Genomic DNA, 12,045 nt, shown 5'->3' with positions numbered 1-12,045 from the left:
ATAGTGCTTTCAGCTGTGAGGTCAGCAAGCCTGCTCCAATTGTGCTTGCTGTAGTATTATTACACAATTAAATGTGATGTCTGCAGTCGTCCATGTGACTCACTTTTGGCTCTCCTGATTCCCAGTGTGTCCAAGAAACCATTCTACCCCTAACTACTGCAGCACACATGAACACTTTTCAAGCCAAAGGCTGTTCATTCTTCAGCATTCAGTGTCTTCAGATTCCACAGAACAATAAAACTAATAACTGCTCTATCTGCTCACAGTGTCTCTAGTCACACCATTTATAGGACCAAAGAGAATCACACCGACTGCTCCTCATTTAAACGTTTTGGTTTTTCAGATATCATTTGGATTTAATTTCACAGTGGCCCCGATCAATTAAAAAATATCAGGGGAATATTTTTCATTGGATATTTGAATTCAATTTCCCTACGTGGAATCTCTAACTGCAAGGCAAACCCCCAGATCAGCACAAAACTACAAGTGTCAAAAACAGATGCTCTTTGTTCTGCGAGTGGGAAATAAAGCTAAAATCTTCCTCTCCAAACCATGGTTTAAAATCTGATTCATAGCGTGACAGCTGTCTGCCTGTCTTCCCTTCTGGCAAGAAGTGAATACTGCAGCTGCTCCATGTGGATGACTGGGAGAGTAGAAAGGGGGGAAAGATAAGAGTATGGAAAACGGTCTGGTGGCCCCACACAATGAGCAGCCATCAGAGGATTCTGCCCTCCAGTTCTGCTAACATTCATAACTTCTGAGTCAGGAGCTGCAGCAAAAGATGTGCTCATGGCCATGAAGACAATCGAGTTAAACTAAATGAAAAACAGAAATCCAAAGGAAGGGGTGGAGGACTCTGTGCCTACTCAAAAATATTTCACATAGATGACTGCTGCATCAAGGAGGAAGATATTCTTCATCGCTCCAGCCTTAATATAAAGCGATGAACACCTAGCTACACTGCATACACATGCACAAACATGTATTCCTCCCACCTACATCTCAGGGGAGACCTGTGGGGAAATGGAGCTGAGACAGAGCCTTTCTCCTGCCTCAGACAGTAGCAAGGCACCTTTCCACCAAATGAACAATGTCTCAACTTGTTACTCTCCAGCACTCATTGATGAGAGCAAAAGTTCTCCTAATAAAATTCATCTAAACGTACCTTCCTGGTGTGCTTACCTATGCCTAATCCATGCAAGTTTGGACCTTCTGCGTGCACAACCTCTGTATGTCCTCTTTGCTTGCTGTGTATATTGCCTGTATATTTGTGGTATCTTCTGGGGACCTAGAAAGAGCAAAGAGGCGTGAGGGAAGGAAAAGAAACCAAAGGAAAATGAAAATTCAACAGCAATACCACACACTGGTCACATAAAAAGACAAATTACTGAACCAGGTGAAGAGAATCCTCTTTGACACTAAGATTTCTCTTTCTGAAAGAAGTTGGAAGTCCTTCTGTGCACAGGCCACCTTTTCTCTCTGCCATTCAGTTCCTCTGGATGGCACCGTGATGTGAGCTGATTAATGGCCTTATCTCGGAGCCAGATGTCCACGCCACAGGAGTTCTGTTCCAGGAGGTGGGTGCCAATCCCACAGCATCACAGAAATGTGTTAACAGTGAGTAACTCATAGGAGCACGGAGCACATACCAGCTTGGGGACGATTTGTAATAGACTAGCATGGTGAAATTCTTGAGAAAGACGCTCATGCCCTAATGAATAAAAAACCCCGATATTATTTTTACTCAAGTTAACTGTTAATGATGAAAGGCCTCGGGTAGGGAAAGCAACCAAGTAATTTCAGGGCATAAAGTAACAAACAGTTCTGGTAATGACAGGATCTGACAGCATCTCTTTTGATTTATACCAGGGCTGATGTTTGAATGAGTATATCCCTCCCTGGAGAAACTGGGCTATCTGTTAGTAAGTCCAAAGAAATACAATGGCTTGTGAATCATAGAATCACAACGACTGAGGCTGGAAGGCACCACGGGAGGTCGCTGACTTTTGAAATCAGGATTCAGATGTCCATCATAATACCCTCAAATTAATAAGCTTCATCTTTGTTAAAAGACAAGAGAAGCTCTGCAGGTTCAGTACACATTTTCTAGCAAAGAGCATTTGGGTATGGTGAATATTTTGATACCTGAGGAAACAACATAAGGTTTGCTGTTGTGTTGACATTAAACATATGCCCCAGATCCAGCCTACGCGTACGTCTGTGCAACTCGCAGTGTCAATAAAGCAATGCGTCCAGTCCTATACATCTGGCTCCCAAGTGAGCTGGAAAGGAAAGTTTTCATCTGTAAATCCTCGCAGACCCTCTCACCAACAAGGAGATATTCCACAGCTGGACATGGGCACTTCGAGACATTCATCTGACAGTATTTTCTTAAGCTTTCTTCCAAGTTTTCCACATTTAAATATATCCCAGACAAATCTTAAATACATTGGGGTGGGAGGGGGAGGGAGAGGAGCTGGGGGAGCTTTTCTTAACTCTTTCCATACATACATATGCTAAGAAATCCTGTTTGAAAGTTGTTCTGTGGTTTTCACTAGCATTTGAAGTGAAAACCTAACTTGGTAGTTCTTACACTGTGGTCTGAAGCCTACTGTGGAATAAAAGGGATTCCAGTGACAGAGACACAAAGCAATCCAGTGGCTGAAGGGATGAACCACTGGGGATGAAGGAATTAAAACAAACAAACAAACAAACAAAAAAAAACACAACAACAACAAAACCCAACAAGCAACAGTGTATGTGGGTCACAAATCACCTTTGAATTAATTTAAATATGAGGCACCTACTTACGCCAAACAAAGACCTAATTTATTTCGAGGTGATGTTGGAACAGGGGCTTAGATTTTGATGCCCTTTGAAAGAAGTCCTCTTCCAGTTCTATCTTATTTGTATCTCTCTTTTTTGTTTGTTTGTTTGTTTTTAAATCTTTCTTCTAAAAATAAACCTCTTTTTTCCTAATGAACTGAGCTGTCAAGGTACAAGTTGAAGGACAATCCTCAAGGACGTCCAAGACCTTTAAGAGCCACCAGCCACTGAGCATCTGCTACGCAGTGGAAATAATCACCTAACTCCTGACAGAGCCTCGTGTCGCCTCTTCTTATGGACTTCCAGCAGTGACAACTCCACAGCCTCCTGCTGCTTAGCTCCTCCTAACATTTCAAACCTCTTCCTTAACCAGAACATCTTCTATTATCTGAAATCTTTCCTGCTGCAGTTTTAGCCCATTACATCTTTTTGCTTCAGCAGACTGAAGGAACCGATCCCTCACTGCCTCCTTGCAGCAGGAGAGTTACGTTATGACTGTTATCGTATCTTGCTTCCCTAAAATAAACAGCCTGTTCTTTTCATCTCTCCGGGAGGTCATATTCTCTAGACTCACAATCATTCTTGTTTCCTTCTCCTGTGCCCTCTCCAGGTGGCTCACATCCTTCTTCAAGTGTCATGCCAAAACTAAACACAGATCTCCAACCAAAGGCTCCGTGGTGGCAGATAGCGCGGAATTGTGGCATGCATTTTCTAGCTGGCATTTCAGTTTATTCGAAATCCTGGTCTGACATTTGCTGTCCATCACACTTCCTTTCAAAATAACCAGTCAGATTTTAAATTACCTAGTTAACAAAAAGCACCTTTTATAAGAAGATGCTGTAAGTATGAAAACAAATTCAAAATGAAAGAAACCAATGAGATTTGATCAATCTACCTGAATATGTTAACTTCCTTTTCTAACCTCTTTTTTCTTGCATGTTTTCTGTTTTAGCGAAAGCTGACAAGTGTTACAGAAATGGTGTGTTGTGGGAAAAAAAAGCTGATGAAACTCCTCTATCTCTGTTTTGGATTATGGAGACACTCACTTCACCATGAATTTACTGATTAGGTTTTCCAATTTTCCACACATTTATTGTACTTAAAGAAACAACAAAAAAAATTCTAACCAAATTTCCTAACTTTTTCTGTTCCCTACATGCTTCAGATGATTCAATTTTAGAAGAATTTTATAACGTGAGAACTTATTTGGCCAATGATTTTACTAATTATTGTCACAGTGTTAATCCTTTAGAAAGTATTTTGCCCTATAACTAAATATTTTTAAACTTACTCTCCTTTTTTTTTTTTTTTTTTTTTTTTCCTAGTTTAATTCTCATTAAAATCAATGCCCATTCTATCAGCAACTTCTATGAGATAAGGATCAACCATTGTGTGTAATGGTGCCTTAGTTAAAAAAAAAAAAAAAAAAGGCAAACTAAAATCTTTATATGAAAGTAGAACAACCCCAAAACATTTGGGATTATTAAGAGCAGATGTTAGGAAAGTATAATGGATTCACTTACTAAAAAATCTGAACGTTTGCCAAGTTAAAATATTTGTTAGTTGAAGTCCTATGACAGTAATTCTAAATAAAATTGTTGGACCTTTAAAAACTAAAAATATAGACAGACATAAAATTTACAAGTTTCTCATGGACATTCTTCCATGTTTACACTTTAAAACTACATACATATATTTAAAAAATCACAAACTGATGTAGGCAGTTTATAGAATATGATACTGAGGAGTGGGTCATATGGTAGGGATAATCCAAGAAAAACAGACTCCAAAAATTGCCAAAAAGCTCCTAAAAGTAAAAATAAGCTGCAACTCTAGCCATTGCAAAGCAAACTGCAACAAAATGTTGGCTGTATGTGTGTGTGTGTACGTGAAAACATTAACATTCAACTGCAAAATAAATGTATGTGGAGTCAAGGAGACGGATGGATGGAATTAAGTCCCTCGGGACCACTGTTGAGGCACTTCCAGGTCTGTCCTGGTATATCAAATACTAAATATCATAGAGTCAGTGTAGTAAAAACCATGCCCCAGGCCTCGTTCTTCTTATGGTTTAGAGTAATAGTTGGAAACAAGGAGCATTCAGTCTTGTAGCCAAAGTGAGGCAGCTTTAGAGGGGATTGCTGAGAGGTACCCCTGGATAGCTCCAAACCACCGCCTGGCACGTGCCCTTTGCAGCTGAGCTACGTAGGTTCAAACATCCTCACGCAGATAACACAAGGAACCTGTATTTCTCAAGCTGTTGTCCAACGGTGCCAAAACAGAGAAGTTTTCCTGTCTGCTGGGACAGGTCCATTCAGAGCTGCTCCGCCACCCACCTGCAGCTGGGAGCACTGCTGTCACGTCTGACCTCAAAGACAAAACGTTTGGATCCCAGGAGAGAGCCTGCCCACCAAAATGCTGATCTGGATGCCATCGATTTACCATTTATGTTACGCCGAGCATGAGGCTGTGCTGAGACATTAACAAGGTTTTAAAGATGCACACGCGCCTGTAACATGCACATAAAAAGCTTGTTGATCAGGAGTTTAAAAGATGATGTGCTTCTTTTTAGTAAATTTGTCCATAAAAACATTACCGTCTGGCAAATTTATACGAATCACCTCACACTTACAAACAATAGATTTAAAAAACGTTGTATAATATCTATTTTTACAGTGGTGAAAGCGAGATTGGAGCCAAATTGCTGGTGCCCCTTCAACCACATGGAGACAATTTTTGCAAGAAAGGCTCTGTGTCCACACAGCTGGGGAAATAAACATTCCTGTAACCTTATGTGCTTTCAGATGAGTGATTCTAAGAAATCCTTCCATGTGTGGCATGGTAGAGATACTTATTTATTCCTACAAAGCGTAAGCTGCAGTGAATAATTACTTCTGCAGAAAGGAAAAAAAATGTTTTCCCTTTCTTACAGTTCTTGTATGTGCACTAATTTATCTGACTACTCAGTTTTGTGGCAGGACATCTCTGTCCTGCCAAGATTTAAAATACTCCGTGTTGACAGCATACAATAGTAACTAAATTCAAGAGCACGGTAAAAATTCACATTACTCATGTTACATCTGCAGCGAGGTATCGTGTAAGTTATTGCAAAATTGCCAGAGTGTAACATACAAGGTAAATGCTCATCCTCACTATTATTTTTCTTTATAATGAAAATGCCTAGGCAGTTATAGGGCTTATTTTAATCTCCAGTGCTTGTAGTTATTTAATTGGCATACACCATAGCACAGGCATTCACTCTATTTAACTGTGAACATTTAGTTTACACATGTGAATTAAGAGCCTTTGCTTTAAGTGAGCCTCCAGTGGGCATTCAGGGTCTATGAAAGTTTTTTCTGGTTTAGTTTAAATCCCATTCATTTGTCCTGGCTGGGCTTCCTTTGGTGGGTGGTGAGCAATTCGGCGAACAATTCTGTTGTGCATTGTTTGTTTTGTTTTTTCTCATCCTTCTTGAGTTCTTGCACTTTTACCTCATTTTGATTCTGCCCCCGACCCACCCAGGGGAGGGAGCGAAGGGCTGCGTGGTGCTGGGCTGCCAGCTGGGTGACACCACAGGAGGGGACAGCCACGGGACCCAAGGGACTGGCATGGAGCTGGGACAGGGAGGGTCAGGCTGGGTGTGAGGGAAAGGTTCTGCACCCAGAGGTGCTTGGGCACCAGGACAGGCTCCCTAGGGACGTGGTCATGGCACTGACCTGCTGGGGTTCAAGAAGTGTTTGGACTTCTCAAGACATAGGGTCTGATTTTGGGGTGGTGCTGTGTGGAGCCAGGGGTTGGACTTACTGATTCTTGTGGGTCCCTTCCAGCTTGGGACACTGAATGATCCTATAAGGTGCAGGCACCCACCCAGGTGCCTGCCCACGCTGTGAGTCCCACGTGGGCAGACGTCACCTGCTTTCAAATGCAGACCGGTGCCTTAGATCTGGAAAAAAGATGTTTAGAGATTAGGTCAAACCTCATTTCATGCTGTGACCTTGGCTTCCTGGAACACACTAGCACCACGTGCATGGACTCTCCAAGTTCAGCCCCTCTGCTCAGCTGGCCAGCCCCAGCCTTCTGCACTTTTCTTTTTGCAGAAGCTGCCAGCCATTACTGACCCCTCCTGATTTCTCCTGCTATTACTTTTCATGTCCTTTCCTGTCGTCTTACCCCACTTTGCATGATACGTCAGATCTTGTAGCTGAATGAAGGGATCTTCCACGGGAAGGTCCTTTGCTGAGGACATCATCCTTGGCGTGGGAGCAGCATGGGAGCAGCAGAATCTGTCTGTGGTCTTACAGTTAGCTCGTTAGCTCAAGGGCAGTACCTCCAAACCCACAAAAGCTACCCGTACACATTAGTCTGCTTTGCAGAATGATGATAAACTCCTTTCTGAAGCCCAAGGAGATGAATGTGGTGATAACATACTCAGAGGATTAGTCCCAGAGTCCCAGCAGTCGTTGCCTAAGACGTCCCTTTATGTCTGCAACACTCATTTCCTACCACACTGCATATTCATTTTCTCCTCCTCCCTCCTGCTGTTTCAGTTTCTGAGGAAACCAAATTTATGTCTTTTCCTAATGCCATGGTCACTCGGTATTTTTACCAGCTTTTTTTTTTTTTTTTTTTAAATTTAATTCCATTTCCTATCACACACTACATCCCCACCACCCATTTTGTAGTCTTCTGCAAAGAGCCAGGCTACGGCTTGGCTTACACGCCTGGGCATAACTCACCCCCTGTGAGCTCAAGACAAACAAGCTGGTGTCTCCGATCGCTGCCTTACACATGCAATTCCGTGATTACAGCATTCGGGACAGTTCTAGCGAATATTCCTGGCGGTGTGTCATGTTCCTGGAAATGCCCAGTTGCTCAAGTGGGCTAGGGATGGCGTTACCATGGCACGGGGTATTCCTGCTGCATCTGAAGTTGTAATGTCTGGGGTCTTTCCTTGAGGTCATCACTGACAATCACCATCAGCACCTTCATTAGATAATGATTACTGAAAAAGTCATTCGCTGTGGACAACATCATACTTTCCTCTTCCGATCATTTTGTGCTTTTTCTATTGGTATATTTGTTTCCCTTGGCTGTGAGACACTGTCTGCTTCCTTGGTAATTTTGATATACGTGTGTTTTTATGGAGTTCATATTCACCTTCTTTTACTTCTCCTCTGAAGGTACATTTTCTTTGCTCTCTTTCTCATTATGGAACAGAATAGACTGACCTATCCTGTATTAACATTTCTCCATTAAGTCATTTTTATATTATTGTGGTCTCAACCTCCTCTTCATGTGTTTATGAAAATGCCCTTTTGCTTTGATCACTTACTTGGCAGATTGTGACTTATCAAATTTCATTTTGTAATATTTACTTTTCCTTGTTTTTTGGGCTCTGACTGTGCTTCTTTTCCTCTGCCAGCTTTCAGTTTTGGGCCATCTTTCATGCCATCAGAACACTTCCAAATAATAATCCAAACAGGCAAAGCAATCCCTCTCAAGAGGGATTAACTCAACTGTATAAATATATTGATGAGCTCTAGTGTTTTTTTGTTTGATTGTTTGTTAAAAAAAAATCACTCACAACATGTAAAAAATAGATAAACATAACCCACCTGTTATTAAACATTTTTTCACACAGAGGCTTCAGTGGCATTACAGCTTCTGTTACTTATAATGTAACTGATAGAGATTCATTTGATTTTTATCTTGCTGAGAAAGAACTGACAGTAAATATTACCAAATACCACTCCCAGACACTGAAGCAAATATCAAAATGGAAATACATGTGGAAAACAAGAATTTCTTGCCACCTGAAGATGAAAAGGTAGAAAGAGAATTCTTGTTGATCTAGTGAACAAGTATGTCTGCAGGACTCTTTTTTCAGTGTAAGGGGTCCTGCTACAGAAAGTGCCTTACTGGCACATGAATTTCTACATTTTATGAGGGATATACATGAGCAGACAGTTTTCAAAAGCTTTGTGTTATCACAAACCCCATGTAGCTGATTCAAGTGACAAACCTGATCTGCCTCTGGGACAAAAGCAAGATGAATTTTCAGTCTGTAATGCAGTATCTTTATCTTTTACAAATTCATCCTGCAGAAAAAAAAATAAAATGTATCAGACAATGTTCTTGTTTGATATATTGACAGAATTGCCACAATGGATTTTGCTAATAAAAATTAGGCAAATTTTTGTCTATTCCTTACTCAAGCTTTTTTTTTTTTTTTTTTTCCCATATATATGTTTCCCTACAGGTGGAATATGTGTGGGTTTTGACCTTCAGTTGTTTGCAGAACAGCTCCAGAAATTTTATACGCTGCCTCCCAAGCGCTGCCTCCTGCATGGTAGGCAGCGTAAGCAGAAGGAGCGGGGCTGGCTGTCATTCCAGAAACTGTCTGCAATGTCCTCTCTGAATATTCACAGCTGCATCAAATCAAAAATCAATATCACAAATTTAGAGCGCTGTAATGAATCTGTAGTGCTGAATGAATCATCTTCCCAAATAGCCAGAATGACACATATCTTACCCAAACTTTACCGTATGTCGAATATCTACACTTTGATGCAAGACTTTTACTGCCTGCACACTCATGCTGGGTAAGCTCATTACTTGGAATCCTTTGCACCGAAATCCAAGGAAAACAATAAAACACACAAACTTTTAATTTGCTGCTGAAACATAAAGAATAAAAGATGGAAAAGAATAAACTTTTCTGTCACTTCAAAATAAAGTGATTTTTTAGAGAAACACTAATTTTGGGTCAAGTTATCATTTGGTTTGGTTTGAAGTACTTCATTTCAGGTTTTAAATGTTTTTGTCATGAAATATAAGTATCTTCTAAAACATCTGAAATGAAAAATCAAATGGTCTCATTTTGAAACTGTAAAAACTAATATTTGAACACTTTTAATATATTTTCTTAGTTGCCATGACTGTTTTTGCCCATATTTATTAACAGTTTTCTCCTCCCTAAGCTGCTAGTGAGTTTTCTATGGGCAAAGTATAAAAATACACATTCATATGCTGTATTCTAAAGCTGTCTTCAGCTGTGAATACCATCACAATGGAGGTTTTAATGTTGATTTAACATATAACCACGATGACTTTCAGACCTGAAGCAGAGTATCAGGGAATATGGTCCAGTTTTTTAAAAGCCAGACACAGTAAAACGTCTTCAGCCAGAATCAGTGGTGTAAAAATAGTGTTAAAAAAAAAAAAAAGAACACTCCAAAAACTAGACAGAGCTCTTAGAGGTAGCAACACTGCTCAGAACCGAGCTGGATTAGCAGCTGCTGTGTCTTTATCTTCAAAAGAGTGCTATGTGTGCATGAGTACAGGAAGAAATTGTAATGCAAGCTCATCCAGAACAACAAACCCAGGGTAATTTAAAAATAAAAACAGAAATATAATTAAAAAGAAAAAATCGTGAAATTTTTTATATATTCCTTGGAGAACTGGCCCATGGAAATATCTTTGTGGAGAAGGTAAGTGGGATTTCCACAGGAGAATAAGAGACAGCCGTTAGTCAGTTCTTGGCTTCACCCTGGGCCTTTCAATAAGAAAGGGCAGAAGAAAATGAATTACATGCAAATATCTGCAGGCAGTCTATTCAGCATTCTGCAGCTTGGGCTCTGCCAAAAGACTTAAGGACGGAGGCAGTAGATGGAAAGAGAAGCTACGTTCTCTAAAAATGTGAGCTTTTCGTTTTTACTCACCTAATTCTCCCAGTCAGGTTCGGTTTGTTAAAGCCTATAGAAGATAATACTTAGAATATTGGTTCATAATTTAGTAAATCCTGGGGCTTGTGTGAACTAGGAATTGAGACAAACTGACCAAAACACTGGTGTGAATAAACTAAAACTAATGCATTCAATTGTCATTAACAATTTTTCAGGCAAAATGACCTTCCTTCCCCGTTTAGAGTTCTAATTTTCCAGCCATATGTCAAGGCCAAAGCTACATAATACTGGGATTACGTTACTTCCAGAGATATCTGCTACAAAAGCAGTCACCACGCTTTAACTTACGCATATTTACTTTTTAATTTAGCTCAGCTGTACCGTGGCTTTCTATTTAAGACAGCATCTTAAATCTCAGTAAGTGTTTCCTTCATGAAGCATGGTATGTATTAAATAATTGCTGGAAATTAATTAAGGGAGAAACTTCAAAATCTCTTTCAAAAAGCATTTCTGGAGAATAAGGCACTTACATAAACATTCCCCAAAAGATTCCCTAGATAGACTATTCATTAGAGGCAACAAGAAAACCTGCTGAATACAAAGTCTGGCGAGAAACAGAAAAGATCCTTTTTTCATCTCAGAATCTGTCACTGAGGCCAGAGGCACACCCCAGAAGCACTGTGCCCTCTGCTCCAGCCTTTTCATGGCCACTGGTCAGCCTGTCCCTGCTCACACCTGGGATTGTGGAGGCAGTGGGTTTTATTCCTAAGGAATACAAACAATCCACTTCTAGCCATTCGTCACAGAAAACAGAAGGAGAGAGTAACACTGCTGACAGGGACATCTCTTCTACTCCCTCTTCTACCCCTCCTTCCCTCTCATCTATGTCCTCTCAGTTAAAAAGCCTTGCATGCTAGAATTTGTTCTGCCTATGTAACCCGATAATCCGCACTGAAACACTACCAGCGTTATCTGAAAGAAGCATTTCATTAACATGCAGTGATTTACAGCCGAAGAACTGGCATGGGATTCAAGCCTAACAACATGCATCCTTGATGATTTCTTCTTCATTGTTTGCTTTCTAGCAGTCATGCTGGGACTATTTACTAAACCACTGCATTGCCTCATACTACTGTGTTCTGGGACACACATCTTAGAGAAGCTGAAACATTCCCAAGTCCTCTTGGACACATACCAGAATCTTTCCTGTAAAGAATGTAGATTGGTATAGAGTATTTATTTCACAATTTGCTGTTGTAAATTGACTCATACTCTTGTAAGAGGCAAATATTTGACACCTGAAGGTGCTGGATGTTCATTCTCAGGTGCATTTCTCCCTCTTGCTTTGCTAGAGCGAGGACTGAAAAAGCACAATTTATTTATTATTATTTTTGGTGATGCTTAACATGCAGGGCTCTTGAAACAAAATCTGCAATCTCCTCTGTGGCCCTGAGGCTCTGTGCACCACATCAGAGAACGAAGCTGTGTTTTGTTGAATGCTTTAAGCCATGCTGTGCTGGCAGCACCACTGAAA

Source organism: Aythya fuligula, chromosome 6, assembly GCF_009819795.1.
Source record: "Aythya fuligula isolate bAytFul2 chromosome 6, bAytFul2.pri, whole genome shotgun sequence".
In the NCBI taxonomy this organism is placed as follows: Eukaryota; Metazoa; Chordata; class Aves; order Anseriformes; family Anatidae; genus Aythya; species Aythya fuligula.
This window is presented reverse-complemented; position numbering follows the sequence as displayed.